A 10,258-nucleotide genomic window follows, 5' to 3' on the forward strand; every position below is an offset into this window, starting at 1 on the left:
GGAAACAGGCCTGCACACACCCAAGGACCACCAGGACCATGGATCAGGATTCAGACTGCCTTTCGGAGTTCATTTTGGTCTCCCGAGTGGATCCCGACTCGGGAAAAAGAGTCCATTTTCTACAGAAAGACATAGCCGGAGACCCTTTTAACAAATCGCCAGTGCACGAAATTTGCGCCAATCAATCCCAGGGACCTCAAGGGCTTGGGAGATAAACCCCGATCGCATTGCATAATCCATTTAGGTTTCCCGAGTACCATTCCGGTAGCAACAGGGCCCCTTTCACGGGGAATCTTGTGCTCAGAGATCATTTGGGAAAATGTTAAAGTCCGAGCTTTGCACCACCCACTCCCAACAACCCTTAGGGGCTAGGAAATCATTTCGGTTCGGACCAAGCAAATCATACCGATCTCCCGAGTGACGTTTCAATGGTCACGAACGTCTCCGGACAAGCCTTCAGGACTCGTTTTTGACAAACGGAGATCACAGTGGTCTCCGAACACATCAGAACACTCGGGAAACACCGAGAAAGCCCCGTTCGCGGATTCCTAGGACGCCTCCGGATATCGCTCTCCAACCGGGGCCGACAAGTAAACCGTTCTGCCCAAAGCACAAAGCACGCCGACATGAGCGGTACATCGCGCAGAGGCGCGAACAAGCGACAGAAACGGACAACTTCACCCCGATCATCCAAACGGAGCAAACCAGCTTTTGAGTCCCCGGGATGCCCAAGCATTCACCCATACGAAGAATGTCAATATTAGGCTCATTAAAACCGTATTCGCGCATACATCGATAATTCGTCGTTCAAGCGAACCACTGAAATCGAATGCGTGATCAATCAAGCCTCGAGCTTCTTCCGCTTTCTTCCTAATCAAGTGCGACCCTTGAGCTAGCCAAGCCGAGTCGAGCCGAGCCAAGCCGTGAGCCATGGCTCTCCTCTAAAGACAAGCCAAATGAGCCTCATCCACCCATTTTTCAAAATATCTCTTACACCCATCAACTCCACTCTTCCATCCATCAACTCCACTCTTCCATCCATCTCTTCCCATCACCTTTCAAGACAACTTCCCCTCCTTAATCCATCTAAAGAAATTCGGATCCCCCTAACCCTCTCCTTAATTGTGCTTTCACTAATTGAGCCATTAAAGCCACCTTTATAAGCCCATTGGGTCATTAACTTAATCACAACTCATCTTCCATCTTCCCTCAAGCATTTCTCACTCTAAAATCCTCTCAAGCTCCCCATTTTCATCCAGCAATAGCTCAGCCCGCACAGCCCCCACAATAGCCCGGATACAAGGCCATTTGACTCGAAAACTTGACCTTAGCCAACTTCAACCAAATTTCATATCCCTCACGTTTTCGACCTCCCGAGTCCATTTCCAAGCTTAGTTTTCACATTCGAGGCTCCCAGCCCAGCATTTCAGCTCAGCACAGAAACAGTGTAAAATCGAGTTCCCACGGTCATTATCGGGTTCCAAGCACGCCATTTCTTCCTGCAAGCATGGCGAGTCGTGCCACCACCTTCTAAGGGTCCCTCACAACCCTCACTCTCCCTCTTGACAAGGTGGTCACGTGCCGAGGGCCGATCAACCGTGCACAACCACCATTTGCCTCTTTTCTTCCATTTCAGTTTTTCTTTACAGTTTTTACCGGTTTTTCTTTGAGTTTCCGGGTTTGCTCAAGTCTTGGCACTCTATCAGTTCATCATAGACGTCAAGCAGTCCCTTAGGAGTCGGAGGAACTCGAGCCAGCTTGGTGCAACACCCGGAGCCCCCTTTGCAGCCGTTTCAACCCAAACAGCCCAGTCGGGTCTGTTCCGCTGGTTTTCTTTTCTGACCTGAACTTTGCAGGAACATACAGGTCAGCTCAGGTTGAACCTCGCTACGAGCCACCTATCACCGTGATCCTCAGTCAGTTAGGAGTCCAATTCCACCAACCTTGCAGCAAAATACCACCGGGAGCCTCCGGGACAGCCATTTCTTTCCGACCTGCCCAGTTGGGTCAGTTCCGCCCAGTCGGTTCTGTTTTCTGCTAGCTAACCCGATTTTGTTTTTGATTTCCAGAAAATCTACATGTCCAATCCTCATGAAACCACTGCAGGCATGATTCTCAGTCAGTTAGGAGTCCAATTCCGCTGACCTTGCAGCAAAATACCACAGGGAGCCTCTGAGAGAGCCATTTCTTTCCGACCTGCCCAATCGGGTCAATTCCGCCTAGTCGGGTCTATTCGTTTTTTGACATTCTTCACTTTTCTCTCAGATCGGATCGACCCAAGTCACTTCTCGCAAAACGAACTCCACAAACACCTCCGAGGGTCTCTTAGGAGTTGGGAGCCACCGACCTCGCGTCAAAAGACCATCGGGAGCCTCCTATAGAGCCTTTTCTTTATCGGGTGCCAGTCGGGTCTGTTTTGCCCCGACTGGGTCTGTCTTTTTTTTTTACTGATCCGACTTTGCTTTTGATTTTCGGAAAATCTACGCAAGCAATCTTCACGAAACCAGCGCAGGTGTGATCCTCAGTCTCTTGGGAATCCAACGCAACTGATCTCGCACAAAAAAGCCACCCCAATCAACCGGTACAGCCCCGACAAGCCGGACTACCAGTTGGGTCTGCCAGCCGACCCGACTTCACCGATTCGGGTTTGTTTGTTCCAGGGGGCAGAACCGACTTCCCGAACCTGTTTTTCCAACTTTCCTCGACTTTTCCTGCATTCCGGGGCTAGGTATAATCATTCCTCACTTAGAGAAGTTAGGACTTTTACGTTTTCTTTGCGTTTGTGGGGCAACAAGGCTGTCCATGACCGATTCGCATGCAAGTTTATGTTTTTATGTGTTTTTACATCGTATTATGCATGTCTTCATCGTATACAGTGCTAGCATGTCGGGAAATAGCTTGAATCGAAGTCGAGGAGACCTTGTTGGCTTGGGCAAGCCAAAGGAGCCTCTCGGCCTCACCCCATGGGAGGTGGCTAAGGGCCCCTCTTGGCTTCCTCGGGCCATGGATGGTCTCCTTTCCCCGACTCAAGTCGTTTCCCGAGTTTTTACATTTTTCGCTTCCCATCAGTCGGTGTCGTTTTATCGATTCTTCTAAATATCCTGTTTGTGCTTGTTTGTATGTTTGATTGCGTTCCTAAGATCATGGCAGCACCGACTATGTAAAAATGTACGTTGTCATTGTGTTTGATGTTTTACGCATGCAAGAAACGGTCAAAATCGATTCTTGGAATTGATTGTAATCACAATTTTCATTTAATCGTTGGTTTCATGTTAATTCGTATGCTAGGTACGTTAATATCGAACAATCATTTCATTGATTCATAACAATTGAGATTCGTAGTCTCAATCATTAAACCATTCCACGAACGGGAAATGGGACGTGTCATTTGGTTAATGAAATCATTCGGCTTAAATAATTGAACAAATTGAATATTAATTTGTAAACGCATCGACGGATCACGAAATGACGAAAATGCCCTTTTCTTTAAAAGCCTACAGTTTCAAAGCACCGAGACATGACGCGAATAGAATCAGCGTCTAGCGAGTACTCGCATACTATGACTCGAGTCTGGGCCCAATTTGAGGCGGCTTAAGTCGAGATGCGCGAGTCCTCTTTAGACCTCTTCGTGTCACACGATCTTTAATTTATATGTGAACTACACACGTTCTACCACTCAAGGGCGCAATCGTCATTCCGTGATTCACCGATATCCTAGGCATTAGGGAGTTGGAAACACCTCGATCCATGGACGGAAAGGGGCGGCCCATTCGGGCGCGAGTTTCATTCGTACGACCCATTCCGTCCACTTTCGGTGTTTCTATCTCCCTATTATAGATTCGGTGGTGGGCATCTTCATTTCTGTTGCAAAACACGAAAAACCGGATTAATCATGCATTTGACTTAATCAAGCATTAGATAACGGATAGGCGGAATGCTAGATTCCAATCTAGAGTCAAAATACGAGTTTGGCAAATTCGGTGAAACCGCAGTAACACCTCACTGAATAGAGTTCTAAAACAAATTCACACATGTAATTGGCCTGGAACCATATCCCAGCCCACCTCTTTGTTTGCCTAGGTTAGATACATTGTTTGTTAATCAACCCCGGTTAATAACTGATTAAATCACGTACATTCGGCCTAATATACAACTTGTCTGTATTTATCTGCATTTATCAGTTTTTGTCGGTTTTTCATCAGTTTTATCAGTTTTCTTCTGTTTTCCATTTGCTTTTGATGATCTGTTGCGACTCGGGTCCGAACCCATAGGTTATATAATACACGGGGTATAACACCCCAAATCACCGAACACGAGGTCCAATGCCTCTTAACTCACTGAGCGCGTGCAACCCGAGTGCGGAATGGGAGCTTGCCTCGAGTCACCATCACACTCCAAATATGGCCTATGTGGAAGGCAATTTAGATTGGATGTGTGAAACGTGTTTAGATATCACCCGGGAGCTCGATTGGTCCAACAGTTACAGTGGGAATCAACCGGTTCTCCTGCAAACCGTTGGTTCGATCGAACCCGACCCCCGGCTCCTTGAGCCCGCGTTGCCTTAATTTATTAATCGGTTATTCAAAACACACGGTGAGCCGGAGCGAAATATTTGCCCAATGCAAACCGATTGGGATCCATTCACTTATTCAGTTGTATTTTGTAATTACTCGAGAGAATATTGCGAGGATTTATTTGTACATTCATTCATTCATTTGTAAGGATCCTCGATCGGCGAGCGAGAGGTCCGAGTGTCGAATCGGTCAAATTGGTCTATTATTACCAATAGAGGAGTAAGCCCGAATACTCGTGGTCTCAGTTCGCGCAGGAAATCGACCATCACGGTCCGACGAATTGTAACGCGAAGATAGTGAACCGATTCCTCGACGCACAAGTTTACTCATCTTTCGGATTCTTGGCCCAATTTGATCAATTCATCGACTTTATGGTGTCAAAACGGGCGAGTCAAGCGTAACCCTAAATCACGCGGTAAATAAACAAAACGGCAAGCCTAGCAAGCTAGAGTACCGAAAGGGCGTGCGGGATATAGGCCCGCACGTAACAGAACCCCCGAATTCAAAATTTTCGGTTTCGCACGACCATTGCCTTAGCATTTAGGTGTACCCCGTACCCCTAGACCCGGGCGACTCAACGGCCTTTGACCTACGGGTTGTAAATAGTAAGTGGCGACTCCTTCTCACGCGCGCCCGTCGCTCGTCCCCACGGGAAGGTGGATACTCCCAAGCCGCGTTGCATAGGCTCCGTGCATGCGTGCCCCGACGAGATGAAATTCGGGTGCGCACAGCAACATCATAGGAACTTCCAATATCTCCCACAATCTTCACTAGAAACCTATTATTTCCAATGAGTCCCGGTTTATGTATATTGTATTAATTATGACCATTTCTAATAATGAAGTTAACCTCATTGAAATCTACTCGCTCTAAAAGCACACACTGACCAATTACGAGTTACATCCTCAATTAAGAATTTAACCTCATTAAAACCAATTTAAAGAGACATAATCATCCTTTGCAAAATGCTCACCCTAACCAACTTCAACAAGCAACATAAATCAAAAGGCTACTAACAATCGATAGAGTAATACCCTTTAACCTAAACAAAATGTTGAGATCAGCACTCACAGGGCAGCTCAATGACTCTAATAAGAAATAAAACCGACCAATAACACTTACTCTTACAATACTTTTAATACACAAAATCTAGTTTGGTATATCTCCCTAAGTCATCCACTAGACAAAACTCCTATTTGACAATTCATTTAGCCACTATTGAAACTATTTTTTTAGAAAATCAATTTCGCATCTGCAACTCAAACAATAAGAGCAACTGATAATAAGGTGCTCAAACCCAATTTTAAATATTTCAAAACAACAGCAAAATTCTCCTCTATAACCTCATCAACCAGGTTCATATCCTAACGTAATAACGCATCCAAACATATAACTTAAGTCAGTCTATTCTCATCAAATTTCAAGGCAAGCTAAAATTCAACTTCACTATAGCCAATCAACTTCGCCATATTCATTCTAAACAATCCACTTAGGTAATAAAATACTAGTATAATTAAAGCCTAAGCCAAGAGATCTTTCTCCTTATCAAACAAGATAATACCTAATATCGATATAGCCCATTGTAACTAAACTTACACACTCAAGATACCCTTCCTATTTCCTAATTTATTAAAACAATTAACACTAAATAAAGGGAGGCCTAACAAATGAAAGAAAAAGTTTCACCCACCCAAATTAAAATGCGAAAATCTAGCAATTTTACAGTGAAACTCAAGAGCATCTGTATTTCTACCTCAATTAGCCATTAATCCACAACTCCCAAATCAACCCATTTTTCCAATTCCCAAATTCAATAACTCAGCTAGCTTAATTACTCCAAAGGAACGACAAGAATAATACAATCAAATACAAGAAAAGCTCATGAAATCAGAGAAAGCAATTAAGCAAAATACCTAAACATACCCGTTACCCGAATGCAAGCTAGGTTGGAAGACTCCCCTAACCTTTCATTCCTTTTTCTCTTCTTCCTCTTCTTCTTCGATCTTGCTCTGCCGTCGTTTCTCCCTCGCGTTGTTTCTCTAATCAGGTCTGCTCTGTTCTTCTTCTCGTGAACAAAGCTGAAACTCGACCCTCTCTTGCATGAGTTTCATCCCGAGCTCCCGGCTACCCTCTCTACCCCTCTATCGTCCGTCCTATCTCTGCTCTCGAATGGAGCTCTCTCTCTCGTGCCCTATTTTTTTTTTTCCTTTCTGTCGAAGAACAGAGCCCTCCCTGAAAATTAAAACCCAACACAAAACAAAAAAAAAGAAAGAGACGTGGGAAGCTTCAAGAAGGAAGAATAAATAAATAATTACAAATTAAATTATTATGGGCCTAGAGAATACTGGAGTCCTTGTGGGCTTACTAATTCCAAGTCTACACTAGCATATCAGCCCATTAGCATTTTTTTTTCCGTTTCAAGACACCTGCATTATAGTCATATGTGTGTGTATATATAATATAGATATATATCAATACCTACATAAGTCAGCGGTGTCAACCAGCAGCAATATATAAACATATATACATATAAAATACACATAACGTATATAATTAGTGATATTCGGATTAAAATTGCCGGATTTCACAATCTTCCCCACTAATAAAAATTTTGTCCTCGAAATTTATTTGAGGAACTAGAAAAGTTAAACCATTAAGGGTTATAACATCCTCAGGTCTCATATCTCCTCTCAATTGACTTTGCCAAGCACCTTCATAGGTCACTCAGCATCCGTTGAGCCGCTATAATAAATCAGATGATCCGTGCCCAAATTTTGTAAAATATCCAAATCTCTATCTCGAAAGCAACTGCGTTGAAGATGATTAAATTTTTCTAGCAAGACAACCAACTTTTTAATCCGCAGATCAAATAAATTGACCAGCACATAATTGCACCTCTCAATGTAAAACAATTCTCCAGGCTTTCAGCAATCTCTAATAGAAATAAATACTTCTAAGGTTCTCGAGTCTGAATACTGAAAACTCTGTCCAAAACCCAATCAATAGAATTTCTTCCATGTCGCTGAGATATACGAACTAAAATAAATCCCAAATCTGCCTTGGGTGATCAAAAGATTTATATATCCCTGCTGATGGTAGAATTAGCTTGTCTAAATCTTATAGTTTTTCCATTGGAATACCCATGCCAAAGTGGATTGTTGATAGCGGTAATATAGAATACCAGAAACTCTGCTGAATCATACGATGATGCCAGACTGATAATATTAATCCAAGCAATAATAAAATCCCAAAATCAATTATGAAAATCAAGTAAGATCCCGCTAAATAAGCAAAGCAACAATTCTCTCGATCCCGTATGATCAATCCCACGACAACATCAACCTTGACTGGTTGTAGATATAAAGGAGAAAATAATATGGAGTCACCATTGCTGGAATCGGAGAACGCAGGATGGCAGACAACATTGAATAATTAATACTTCAGGAAATATCCCAATGAAGGAAATCTGACATATATGCTCAAAGGTTGTGGAAACTTCTTGAAAGAATACCTCTGAACATGATCTGTAAAGATCCTTGTGAAATCATGTCTGTATAGCTGAAAAGCATCTCAACTCTGATATTTAACTGAATTAAGCACTCGTTTGAAGTTCAAAGAATAGCTGATCATAACGTTGATTCCATGATAAATTTAAACTAGGGGGAACTTGAGGTACCTCCCTCTACTCAAATCTTAATGTATTATAATAATTATGTATAGACTTTGAAAAATATACTTAAGTCCCAAGCTTATTCTTTAACCAAGCACAAAGAAATTAATGAACATCGACCTTTGAAAAATCTTACTAATATGTCAGTAAAATATTAAAAATTCCTCATAATTCATTTAGCCACTATTGAAACTATTTTTTTAGAAAATCAATTTCACATCTGCAACTCAAACAATAAGAGCAACTGATAATAAGGTGCTCAAACCCAATTTTAAATAGTTCAAAACAACAGCAAAATTCTCCTCTATAACCTCACCAACCAGGTTCATATCCTAACATAATAACGCATCAAAACATATAACTTAAGTCAGTCTATTCTCATCAAATTTCAAGGCAAGCTAAAATTCAACTTCACTATAGCCATATTCATTCTAAACAATCCACTTAGGTAATAAAATACTAATATAATTAAAGCCTAAGCCAAGAGATCTTTCTCCTTAGCAAACAAGATAATACTTAATATCGATATAGCCCATTGTAACTAAACTTACACACTCAAGATACCCTTCCTATTTCCTAATTTATTAAAACAATTAACACTAAATAAAGGGAGGCCTAACAAATGAAAGAAAAAGTTTCATGCTAGCAATTTTACAGTGAAACTCAAGAGCATCAGTATTTCTACCTCAATCAGCCATTAATCCACAACCCCCAAATCAACCCATTTTTCCAATTCCCAAATTCAATAACTCAGCTAGCTTAATTACTCCAAAGGAACGACAAGAATAATACAATCAACTACAAGAAAAGCTCATGACATCAGAGAAAGCAATTAAGCAAAATACCTAAACATACCCGTTACCCGAATGCAAGCTAGGTTGGAAGACTCCCCTAACCTTTCATTCCTTTTTCTCTTCTTCCTCTTCTTCTTCGATCTTGCTCTGCCGTCGTTTCTCCCTCGCGTTGTTTCTCTAATCGGGTCTGCTCTGTTCTTCTTCCCGTGAACAGAGCTGAAACTCGACCCTCTCTTGCATGAGTTTCATCCCGAGCTCCCGGCTACCCTCTCTACCCCTCTATCGTCCGTCCTATCTCTGCTCTCGAATGGAGCTCTCTCTCTCTCGTGCCTTGTTCTTTTTTTTTCCTTTTCCTTTCTGTCAAAGAACAGAGCCCTCCCTGAAAATTAAAACCCAACACAAAACAAAAAAAATGAAAGAGACGTGGGAAGCTTCAAGAAGAAAGAATAAATAAATAATTACAAATTAAATATTATGGGCCTAGAGAATATTGGAGGCCTTGTGGGCTTATTAATTCCACGTCTACACTAGCATATCAGCCCATTAGCATTTTTTTTTCCGTTTCAAGACACCTGCATTATAGTCATATGTGTGTGTATATATAATATAGATATATATCAATACCTACATAAGTCAGCGGTGTCAACCAGTAGCAATTTATAAACATATATACATATAAAATACGCATAACGTATATAATTAGTGATATTCGGATTAAAATTGCCAGATTTCACAATGCCACTACCTATTTACGACTCGAAGGTCGAGAGCAAGTGAGTTGCTCAGGTCTAGGGGTAAATGATACGCCTAGTTTTGCTAAGGCACTGATTATGGCGAAACCGGAAAGTCCAAGTTCGGGGGTTCACTTTACATGCAAGCATATATTTCGCACGCCCTTTCGGTACTCTAGTTTACTAGGCTTACCATTTTATTTATTTACCTCATGGATTAGGCTGTGCTCAGTTTACATGTTTTGACACCAACAATTCAGTGAACTAAACGATGTGGGTTGATGAGCCGAGAGAAAAGTAGGCCCGTATGTCGGGGAATCGGTTCACTCTCCTTGCATTACAGTTCCTCAAATCGTGATGGTTGAATTCCTGTGTGAACCGAAGCCGCGAGATCTTGGGCTTACTCTCGTCTGGGCAAGCATTAAACCGACTCGATTAGTTCGACTCTTGGACCGTTCACTCACCAACCGAGATTCTTACAGAAATGAA

The 10,258-nt window shown here is 42.2% G+C and overlaps 1 long non-coding RNA gene across 1 annotated transcript; it reads right to left on the reverse strand.

Annotated features, from left to right (window-relative positions):
- Window positions 1-6,089: 6,089 nt before the first annotated feature.
- On the reverse strand, window positions 6,090-9,412 carry LOC116194658. The gene is made up of 2 exons (XR_004154493.1): window positions 9,100-9,412; window positions 6,090-6,806 (listed from the first exon to the last, which is right to left on the reverse strand). It is a non-coding gene; the product is annotated as an uncharacterized LOC116194658 (long non-coding RNA).
- Between the last annotated feature and the right edge of the window lie 846 nt (window positions 9,413-10,258).

The sequence above is a fragment of the Punica granatum genome, chromosome 1, assembly GCF_007655135.1.
Source record: "Punica granatum isolate Tunisia-2019 chromosome 1, ASM765513v2, whole genome shotgun sequence".
NCBI classification, from domain to species: domain Eukaryota; kingdom Viridiplantae; phylum Streptophyta; class Magnoliopsida; order Myrtales; family Lythraceae; genus Punica; species Punica granatum.